The following is a 12139-nucleotide window of genomic DNA, read 5'->3' on the forward strand; positions in this document are numbered from 1 at the left end:
AGAATCCAAATTCACAACAGTACCCCCCCCTCAAGGAGGGGGCACCGAACCCTCACCAGATCCACCAGGGCGACCAGGATGAGCCCTATGGAAGGCACGAACAAGATCAGAAGCATGAACATCAGATGCATTGACCCAAGAATTATCCTCCTGGCCGTAACCCTTCCAGTTGACCAGATACTGGAGTTTCCGTCTGGAAACACGAGAGTCCAAAATTTTCTCCACAACGTACTCCAACTCACCCTCAACCAACACCGGAGCAGGAGGCTCAACTGAAGGTACAACAGGTACCTCATACCTGCGCAATAACGACCGATGAAAAACGTTATGAATGGAAAAGGACGCAGGGAGGTCCAAACGGAAAGAAACAGGATTAAGAATCTCCAATATTCTATAAGGGCCGATGAACCGAGGTTTAAACTTAGGAGAAGAGACCCTCATAGGGACAAAACGAGAAGACAACCACACTAAATCTCCAACACAAAGCCGAGAACCAACACGACGATGACGGTTGGCAAAACGCTGAGTCTTCTCCTGGGACAACTTCAAATTGTCCATAACCTGCCCCCAAATGTGATGCAATCTCTCTACCACCGCATCCACTCCAGGACAATCCGAGGATTCCACCTGACCGGAGGAAAATCGAGGGTGAAACCCCGAATTACAGAAAAACGGGGACACCAAGGTGGAAGAACTGGCCCGATTATTGAGGGCGAACTCTGCCAATGGCAAAAAAGCAACCCAATCATCCTGGTCAGCAGAGACAAAACACCTCAGATATGTCTCAAGGGTCTGATTAGTCCGCTCGGTCTGGCCATTAGTCTGAGGGTGAAAAGCAGACGAAAAAGACAAATCTATGCCCATCCTAGCACAGAATGCCCGCCAAAATCTAGACACAAATTGGGTACCTCTGTCAGAAACAATATTCTCAGGAATACCGTGCAATCGGACAACATTCTGAAAAAACAGAGGAACCAACTCAGAAGAAGAAGGCAACTTGGGCAGAGGAACCAAATGGACCATTTTAGAGAAACGGTCACAGACCACCCAGATGACAGACATCTTCTGGGAAACAGGCAGATCTGAAATAAAATCCATCGAGATGTGTGTCCAAGGCCTCTTAGGAATAGGCAAGGGCAACAGCAGTCCGCTAGCCCGAGAACTACAAGACTTGGCCCGAGCACAAACGTCACATGACTGCACAAAGACTCGCACATCTCGTGACAGAGAAGGCCACCAGAAGGATCTTGCCACCAAATCCCTGGTACCAAAAATTCCGGGATGACCTGCCAATGCAGAAGAATGTACCTCAGAGATGACTCTGCTGGTCCAATCATCCGGAACAAACAGTCTATCAGGCGGACAACGATCCGGTCTATCCGCCTGAAACTCTTGCAAGGACCGCCGCAGATCAGGAGAAACGGCCGACAAAATTACTCCCTCCCTAAGGATACCTGTGGGTTCAGAATTACCAGGAGAGTCCGGGTCAAAACTCCTAGAAAGGGCATCTGCCTTAACATTCTTAGAACCCGGTAGGTATGACACCACAAAATTAAAGCGAGAAAAAAATAAAGACCAGCGCGCCTGTCTAGGATTCAGGCGTCTGGCAGTCTCAAGATAAATCAAATTTTTGTGGTCAGTCAATACCACCACCTGATGTCTAGCCCCCTCGAGCCAATGGCGCCACTCCTCAAACGCCCACTTCATGGCCAAAAGCTCCCGATTCCCAACATCATAATTCCGCTCTGCGGGCGAAAATTTGCGAGAAAAGAAGGCACAAGGCCTAATGACGGAGCAGTCGGAACCTTTCTGCGACAACACTGCCCCAGCTCCGATCTCCGAAGCGTCAACCTCAACCTGAAAAGGCAGATTCACATCAGGCTGACGCAACACAGGGGCAGAGGCAAAACGGCGCTTAAGCTCCTGAAAGGCCTCTACAGCATGAGGGGACCAATTAGCAACATCAGCGCCTTGTCTGGTCAAATCAGTCAGTGGTTTAACGACATCCGAAAAACCAGCAATAAATCGGCGGTAAAAGTTGGCAAAGCCCAAAAATCTCTGAAGACCCTTAAGAGAGGAGGGCTGAGTCCAGTCACAAATAGCTTGCACCTTGACGGGATCCATCTCAATGGAAGAGGGAGAAAAAATATACCCCAAAAAGGAAATTTTCTGGACCCCAAAAACGCACTTAGACCCCTTCACACATAAAGAATTAGACCGCAGAACCTGAAAAACCCTCCTGACCTGCTGGACATGAGAGTCCCAGTCATCAGAAAAAATCAGAATATCATCCAGATATATTATCATAAATTTATCCAGAAAATCGCGGAAAATATCATGCATAAAAGACTGGAAAACTGAAGGGGCATTAGAAAGACCAAAAGGCATGACCAAATACTCAAAGTGGCCCTCGGGCGTATTAAATGCGGTCTTCCACTCATCCCCCTGCCTGATCCGCACCAAATTATACGCCCCACGAAGATCAATTTTAGAGAACCACTTAGCACCCTCTATACGAGCAAACAAATCAGTAAGCAATGGCAATGGGTATTGATACTTAACAGTGATCTTATTCAGAAGCCGATAATCAATACATGGTCTCAAAGAGCCGTCTTTTTTTGAGACAAAGAAAAACCCAGCTCCCAAGGGAGAAGAAGATGGACGAATATGTCCCTTTTCCAAAGACTCCTTTATATATTCCCGCATAGCAGCATGTTCCGGCACAGACAAATTAAACAAACGACCCTTTGGATATTTACAACCCGGTATCAAATCTATGGCACAATCGCACTCACGGTGCGGAGGTAACGACCCAAGCTTGGGTTCGTCAAAGACGTCTTGATAATCAGAGAGGAACTCAGGGACTTCAGAGGGAATGGACGACGAAATAGAAACCAAAGGTACGTCCCCATGAATACCCTTACATCCCCAGCTCAACACAGACATTGCTCTCCAGTCCAAGACTGGGTTGTGAGACTGCAACCATGGCAATCCCAGTACCAAATCGTCATGTAAATTATACAGCACCAGGAAACGAATAATCTCCTGGTGATCCGGATTGATACGCATGGTTACTTGTGTCCAGTATTGTGGTTTATTATTAGCCAATGGGGTGGAGTCAATCCCCTTCAGAGGAATAAGAGTCTCCAAAGGCTCTAAATCAAAACCACAACGATTGGCAAAGGACCAATCCATAAGACTCAGAGCGGCGCCAGAGTCAACATAGGCGTCCGTGGCAATGGATGACAAAGAGCAAATCAGGGTTACAGACAAAATAAACTTAGACTGAATGGTGCTAATGGAAACAGACTTATCAAGCTTCTTTGTACGCCTAGAGCATGCCGATATAACATGAGTAGAATCCCCACAATAGAAACACAATCCATTCTTCCGTCTAAAATTCTGTCGCTCGCTCCTGGACAGAATTCTATCACACTGCATACTTTCTGGCGTCTTTTCCATAGACACCGCCAGATGGTGCACCGGTTTGCGCTCCCGCAGACGCCTATCAATCTGAATAGCCATTGTCATGGACTCATTCAGACCTGCAGGCAAAGGGAACCCCACCATAACATCCTTAACGGCATCAGAGAGACCCTCTCTGAAAGTTGCCGCCAAGGCGCACTCATTCCACTGAGTAAGCACAGACCATTTACGGAATTTTTGGCAGAAAACTTCAGCTTCGTCTTGCCCCTGAGATAGTGCCATCAAAGTTTTTTCTGCCTGAAGTTCCAAATGAGGTTCCTCATAAAGCAAGCCCAAGGCCAGAAAAAACGCATCCACATCGCGTAACGCAGGATCCCCTGCTGGCAATGAGAAGGCCCAATCTTGAGGGTCACCCCTGAGCAAGGAAATCACAATCCTAACCTGCTGAGCAGGGTCTCCAGCTGAACGAGACTTCAGGGACAAATAAAGCTTACAATTATTTCGGAAATTCTGGAAGCTAGCTCTATTCCCTGTGAAGAACTCCGGCAAAGGAATTCTCGGCTCAGATACCGGAGCATGTACCACAAAATCTTGTAAATTTTGTACTTTCGTGATGAGATTATTCAAACCCGCAGTTACTCTCTGGAGATCCATTATTGTCAGGTGCACACAGAGCATACAGAGATTAGGAGGAGAGAGAGAGAAAAGACTGCAGCAAGGCAGACTGGAGGAAAAAAAAAAAAAAAATTTCAGCAGACTTCTTATAACTCTCCTTTCTCAACCTGGGTCTTTAACACTTTATTGGCCGGTCAAACTGTCATGATCTCTGCAGGCAGAGATCATAGCAAGCCTATAGAGGGACAAGCTCTCGGAAGATGGAACTATACTGACCATGAACTAAGCCTGCCGCGCAACTAGAAATAGCCAGGTAGCATTTCCTATTTATCGCTAGATGCCCAGCTCTGGCCTAAGACCTAAATAGCTAGCAGAGGGAAATATAAGACCTGGCTCACCTCTAGAGAAATATTCCAAAGAAGACAGTAGCCCCCCACATATAATGACGGTGAGTTCAGATGAAACAACAAACGCAGCAGGAAAATAGTCTTAGCAAATTTGAGGTCCGCTTACTAGATAGCAGAAGACAGATAGTATACTTTCATGGTCAGCAGAAAAACACTAACAAAACACCATCCAGAGATTACCTTAAACTCTGGCATTAACTCATAACGCCAGAGTAGCAATCCCTGATCAACGAGAGCTTTCCAGACACAGTAACAAAACCTCAGCTGTGAACTGGAACAAATAGGCAAAACAAAACATGGACAAAAGTCCAACTTATCTAGTAGTAGTCTAGAAGCAGGAACAAGCACTGAGAGGCATCAGATAACATTGTTGACCGGCAAGAAACCACCAGAGAAATGAGCTTAAATAGCGACACCCACTACTGATGGAATCAGGTGAAACAGGAAAGAGGATGACAAGTCCAATTCCACAAGCGGCCACCGGGGGAGCCCAGAATCCAAATTCACAACAGTACCCATTCACATGGAGACGTTTATTCTCAGCGAGGTAGGCAAGCGTAGGACCTGATATACGAGAGATGCCGTAAAGGGGCTATCAGGTACACATAAAATTGGCCATTTTTATGCGCTAAACGCTCTCATTTTTCATATTTCTAGTGCAGTATTGCAGTTCAGTTTTCATGTTTCATGTTTGCATGTCTTAGCGCTGCAGTGTGCTGCCTTTTTTATTTGATTATATATGAGTTGGTTACTCTAGGTTCAGCACCTGTTCACACTTAGTCTATGTATGGATGTGACGGTCAGTTTTTTCAAATATATTATTTAGCCTTCTGACTGAGCACTCCGCCTCCTAGCCCAGGTGTTTTAATCGCAACAGGTCCAGTACCCCTCCACAGAGAGAGAGAATGAGTCTAGGAAGAGGTTTTCACAGGTACCCATTCACATGGAGACGTTTATTCTCAGCGAGGTAGGCAAGCGTAGGACCTGATATACGAGAGATGCCGTAAAGGGGCTATCAGGTACACATAAAATTGGCCATTTTTATGCGCTAAACGCTCTCATTTTTCATATTTCTAGTGCAGTATTGCAGTTCAGTTTTCATGTTTCATGTTTGCATGTCTTAGCGCTGCAGTGTGCTGCCTTTTTTATTTGATTATATATGAGTTGGTTACTCTAGGTTCAGCACCTGTTCACACTTAGTCTATGTATGGATGTGACGGTCAGTTTTTTCAAATATATTATTTAGCCTTCTGACTGAGCACTCCGCCTCCTAGCCCAGGTGTTTTAATCGCAACAGGTCCAGTACCCCTCCACAGAGAGAGAGAATGAGTCTAGGAAGAGGTTTTCACAGGTACCCATTCACATGGAGACGTTTATTCTCAGCGAGGTAGGCAAGCGTAGGACCTGATATACGAGAGATGCCGTAAAGGGGCTATCAGGTACACATAAAATTGGCCATTTTTATGCGCTAAACGCTCTCATTTTTCATATTTCTAGTGCAGTATTGCAGTTCAGTTTTCATGTTTCATGTTTGCATGTCTTAGCGCTGCAGTGTGCTGCCTTTTTTATTTGATTATATATGAGTTGGTTACTCTAGGTTCAGCACCTGTTCACACTTAGTCTATGTATGGATGTGACGGTCAGTTTTTTCAAATATATTATTTAGCCTTCTGACTGAGCACTCCGCCTCCTAGCCCAGGTGTTTTAATCGCAACAGGTCCAGTACCCCTCCACAGAGAGAGAGAATGAGTCTAGGAAGAGGTTTTCACAGGTACCCATTCACATGGAGACGTTTATTCTCAGCGAGGTAGGCAAGCGTAGGACCTGATATACGAGAGATGCCGTAAAGGGGCTATCAGGTACACATAAAATTGGCCATTTTTATGCGCTAAACGCTCTCATTTTTCATATTTCTAGTGCAGTATTGCAGTTCAGTTTTCATGTTTCATGTTTGCATGTCTTAGCGCTGCAGTGTGCTGCCTTTTTTATTTGATTATATATGAGTTGGTTACTCTAGGTTCAGCACCTGTTCACACTTAGTCTATGTATGGATGTGACGGTCAGTTTTTTCAAATATATTATTTAGCCTTCTGACTGAGCACTCCGCCTCCTAGCCCAGGTGTTTTAATCGCAACAGGTCCAGTACCCCTCCACAGAGAGAGAGAATGAGTCTAGGAAGAGGTTTTCACAGGTACCCATTCACATGGAGACGTTTATTCTCAGCGAGGTAGGCAAGCGTAGGACCTGATATACGAGAGATGCCGTAAAGGGGCTATCAGGTACACATAAAATTGGCCATTTTTATGCGCTAAACGCTCTCATTTTTCATATTTCTAGTGCAGTATTGCAGTTCAGTTTTCATGTTTCATGTTTGCATGTCTTAGCGCTGCAGTGTGCTGCCTTTTTTATTTGATTATATATGAGTTGGTTACTCTAGGTTCAGCACCTGTTCACACTTAGTCTATGTATGGATGTGACGGTCAGTTTTTTCAAATATATTATTTAGCCTTCTGACTGAGCACTCCGCCTCCTAGCCCAGGTGTTTTAATCGCAACAGGTCCAGTACCCCTCCACAGAGAGAGAGAATGAGTCTAGGAAGAGGTTTTCACAGGTACCCATTCACATGGAGACGTTTATTCTCAGCGAGGTAGGCAAGCGTAGGACCTGATATACGAGAGATGCCGTAAAGGGGCTATCAGGTACACATAAAATTGGCCATTTTTATGCGCTAAACGCTCTCATTTTTCATATTTCTAGTGCAGTATTGCAGTTCAGTTTTCATGTTTCATGTTTGCATGTCTTAGCGCTGCAGTGTGCTGCCTTTTTTATTTGATTAAGGTCAAAATAGGCTGGGTCATGAAGGGGTTAATATTATTTTTTTTTTAATTCACGGTGCAATATAGTTTCATACATGCTACAGCCTTCTCCCGCTGTTTCTCAGCTGCTACATTTTTTATACAAAATAAAGATACAAGACTTCTGGTTAGTGCCGCTTTTCCTGTCTTTCTTATTATAATGTTAACTTTATTCTGTTGTTAGATATGATTACTGTGGCTCTTCATATATTTTTATTTTATGTTTTACTACATACAGTGCTCAGCTTAAATGAATATACCCCCTTTGAAAAGTAAGATTTCAACCCCTTCACGACCTTGCAATTTTCCATTATTGTGTTTTTGTTTTACTCCCCTTCTTCCTAGAGCCATAACTTTTTATTTTTCCATCAATATAGCAGTTTGACGGCTCGTCTTTTGTGGAACGAGTTGAACTTTTGAGTAACATCATTGATTTACTCATATACCTTACTGGAAAACAGAAAAGAGATTTCAAGAGCGGTGAAATTGCAAAAAAAAAGTGCAATTCCACTATTGTTTTTTGTTTTTATTTACCATGTTCACTAAATGATAAATTGCTGGCAGCTCAGGTCAGCATGATACTGATACCAAACATGTATAGTTTCTTTTTTATTTAAGTGGTGATAAAAGATCTGAAATTTCTAAGAAAAAAAAATTTGCTCATACCACCATTTCCAAGAACTGTCTCTATTTTTCAGGATCTGGGTGTTAGGGCTAGCGGAACGCACCGAGGAAAATAGTTTTTATTGTTATTGGTGCGTTCGCAGCCCAGGGTCCACCGTGCAGGAGAACCTGCTGCTTGACAAATGGCAGCACTATATGGCGGTATTGGCTAGCTCGGCTAACTCACAGAGCAGCCGTGAAAGCTCTGCGCCCTGTTAACTTCACAGGAGCACAGGCTAACTACCCAAGAGAGAGCAGTCAGTGGTCATGCATGCACCCAAAACTCCTCGCCGGAGGTGCCAGCATTCTAGGGGCTTATTTCAGCCGGGTCCCTGAACACAATCATACATGACCACACTGGCACAATTTAGAAAGACACTAGTGCATGGCCATGCGGCCATGCGAGCCTTTTATAGCTGCAGCCAGAACAGGACCTTCCTAGAAGGACCAATGAGAAGCTGCCGCAAAGCCTGAGCACCTTCAGGACCTTCTTGGAGGACCAATGGGCTTTGCTGCAGTATCCAAGCATGTGACCCTCGATCTCCAATGAGAGATCTTACCCTGGGCATGCTCAGAAGGAGAAAAGCAAGACTTAGTCCCAAAAGCGTCTGCTCGCCGCTGCCCAGCACTGACTACAATAGCAAAAGCTGGAAAAGCAGCAGTAATCCTCCTCACAGAGTCAGATTGAGCGAGACGCTGAGACCGACATCTCCGCTGAGCAGCCTCCACTGCGGCAGGAGAAGAATGGGAGACCGCAGCGGAGATGGCCCAAGACTCCCCCTGTGCAGAGGCGGGAACTTGACACCTAACATTACCCCCCTCCTTGGGCCTCGCTACGCTCGAAGGCAGCAATGAGCTGCGGAGCCCTAATGTGGTCAGCAGGCTCCTAAGACCTGTCCTCAGGACCATAACCCTTCCAGTCCACCAAATAAAGTTTTTTTCCATGTACCACCTTGCACCCCAAAATAGCGTTCACCTCGTAATCGTCTGTAGACGAACCCGATGTCCCAGCAGATGACTCGGAAAACCGGGACATGTGTACGGGTTTCAAGAGGGACATATGAAAGGTGTCGGTGATACCCAGGCATGGCGGAAGGGCTAAACGATAGACCACAGGGTTAACCTGTTCGAGGACCTTGAAAGGACCCAAGTAGTGAGATGCAAACTTAGTGGACTCAACTCACAGCCTGATGTTATGGGCGGAGACCCACACCAAGTCACCAGGAGCAAAGGCCGGAGCGGGGCGCCGATGTGCATCGGCGGAAGACCTCATTCTCTCCTTGGAGGCCCAAATGGCATCCTGAGTGCGGTCCCAAATATCCCGTGCTTCCACAGCCCAGTTTGCCATCCTGGAGTCGGCGGAAGACGCGGGCATAGGCACAGGTACCCACGGATGCTGACCACAGTTGAGGAGGAATGGGGTTTGTCCAGTGGAGTCGGCTACAGCATTGTTCAGCACAAACTCCGCCCATGGTAGCAAGGATGCCCAGTCATCCTGCCTGGCTGAGACAAAATGTCGCAGATATGTGACCAAGGTCTGGTTGGCCCTCTCTACCAACCCATTCGTCTCGGGATGACATGCGGAAGAGAGATTTAACTCAATGCTGAGAAGACGACAAAGCTCTCTCCAGAACCGAGACGCAAACTGGGGACCCCGGTCACTGACAATTTTGTCTGGCATACCCTGTAGGCGGAAGATATGTTTTATGAACAACGCTGCCAAGGCCCGTGCAGAAGGTAACCATGGAAGCGGCACCAAATGCACCATTTTGGAAAAATGATCAGTGATAACCCAAATGATGGTACAGCCACGAGACTTTGGCAAACCCACCACAAAGTCCATCCCGACCATTTCCCAGGGCCTGTCTGCCACCGGCAAGGGATAGAGTAACCCAGCTGGCCGTTGTCGAGGAGACTTATTTCTGGCACAGGAGACACATGCCTGAATATAATCTCTGACATCACGGGCCATATGTGGCCACCAGTACGTTCTCACCAACAGCTCAGACGTCCTCTTTGTCCCAAAGTTTCCACCCACCCTGGACGAATGAGCCCAAGAGAGAACCTCCGGTCACAAATTAATGGGCACAAAAGTCTTGCCCGAAGGCACAGACTCTAGCGAAACCGGAGCTACAGTTCTCAGACTCTCGGAAGGGACAATAAGCCGAGGCTCTCCTTCCTCCTTCTCAGATGACATAACAGAGCGAGAAAGGGCATCAGCACGAATGTTCTTCTCCCCAGCGAGATAATGGAGGGTGAAATGGAACTGGGAGAAGAACAAGGACCATCTGGCCTGGCGAGAATTTAGCCGCTGAGCTGTTTGCAAATATAATAAATTTTTGTGGTCCGTGAAGACTTGAAAGGGAAAACGAGCCCTCTCCAAGAGATGTCTCCACTCAGAGAAAGCCAACTTCATCGCTAGCAACTCCCTGTCCCCGATGGAATAATTCTTCTCCGCTGGTGTGAAGGTCTTGGAGAAAAAGAAGCAAGGATGCTTCCAACCTTGAGCATCCTTTTGGAAAAGGACTGCTCCTGCACCAACAGATGAGGCATCCACCTCCATGATAAACGGCTTATCTACATCGGGACGATGTAGAATGGGAGCGCTAGCAAAATGAGACTTGATAGAAGAGAAGGCCCTGGAGACCTCTTCTGACCACAATTTGGGATTTGCTCCCTTCTTGGTGAGGGCTACCAAGGGAGCTACCAGAGTTGAGAAGTGGGGAATGAACTGGCGGTAATAATTAATGAACCCCATAAAGCGCTGCACCGCTTTAAGAGAATGAGGTTCTTGCCAGTCCATCACAGCTTGTAGTTTGGCAGGATCCATAGCCAATCCCTGGGCTGAGATGATATAGCCCAGGAAAGGTAAAGACTCCTGCGCAAACATACACTTCTCCAACTTAGCAAACAGGGAATTTGCCCGTAAGAGGTCGAAGACTCTGCCAACATCTCTCCGGTGGGAGTCAATATCAGGAGAAAAGATGAGAATATCATCCAGATAGACTACAACCGAGGTGGAGAGCATATCCCGGAAAATGTAATTGACAAAGTCTTGGAAAACGGCTGGGGCATTACAGAGCCCGAAGGGCATCACTAGATATTCATAGTGCCCATCTCTGGTGTTAAACGCCATCTTCCATTCGTCCCCCCACGGATGCGAATCAGGTTATACACACCCCGCAGATCTAATTTGGTAAATACCCTTGCTCCCCGTAGCCTATCAAAAAGCTCAGAAATCAAGGGCAGCGGGTATTTATTCTTAACGGTGATGGCGTTAAGACCCCTGTAGTCTATGCAAGGACGTAACTCTCCGTTCTTCTTCTGAACGAAAAAGAACCCCGCCCCTGCCGGTGACACTGACTTCCTAATGAACCCTCTTGCCAAGTTCTCCTGGATGTATAGGGACATAGCCTCAGTCTCTGGGAGAGAGAGGGGATAGACACATCCCCGAGGAGGTTCTGCTCCAGGCAAGAGATCTATAGGACAGTCATAGGGACGGTGAGGCGGAAGGGTCTCCACAGCCCTCTTGGAGAAAACGTCTGCATAGGACCGATAGCTTTCGGGAAGAGAAGACAGATCTGCGGGTATCTCAGTGGTGGAAACCTGTACCCACTCTTTCACACATCTGCCCTTACAAGACTCACTCCAACCCAATATCCTCCCAGAGGACCACTCAATATGGGGAGAGTGAAAACGGAGCCAGGGTATTCCCAGCAGAATCTCATCCATTCCCTCGGGAAGAACAAGAAGGGAAATAATCTCCTGGTGGGATGGGGACATGGCTAATGTGAAAGGGACAGTCTGGTGTGTGATTTGTAACGGAAGTGTCGACCCATTCACCACTCTAACATTTACTGGTTTGGTGAGCATCACCAGAGGTACATTGTGGCACAGAGCAAAAGTAGAGGACATGAAATTTCCCTCTGCTCCTGAATCCACACAAAGCTCAACTGCAAGAGTGAATGAGTCCAACAGAATTGTCCCTTTAAAGGACAACTTGGAGGAAAAGGCCGCTGTGTCCAATGAACCTCCTCCTATGGTCACTAGACGTGATCGTTTACCCGAACGCTGTGGACCCTTGTTAGCATAATGTCCCAGTTGCTGACAATTTTTACACACCACAGGTACTCGAACAGTCTGAGACTTAGGTCCTGCTCGAGAAACCTCCAT

The sequence above is a fragment of the Ranitomeya variabilis genome, chromosome 1, assembly GCF_051348905.1.
Source record: "Ranitomeya variabilis isolate aRanVar5 chromosome 1, aRanVar5.hap1, whole genome shotgun sequence".
Taxonomy (NCBI): Eukaryota; Metazoa; Chordata; class Amphibia; order Anura; family Dendrobatidae; genus Ranitomeya; species Ranitomeya variabilis.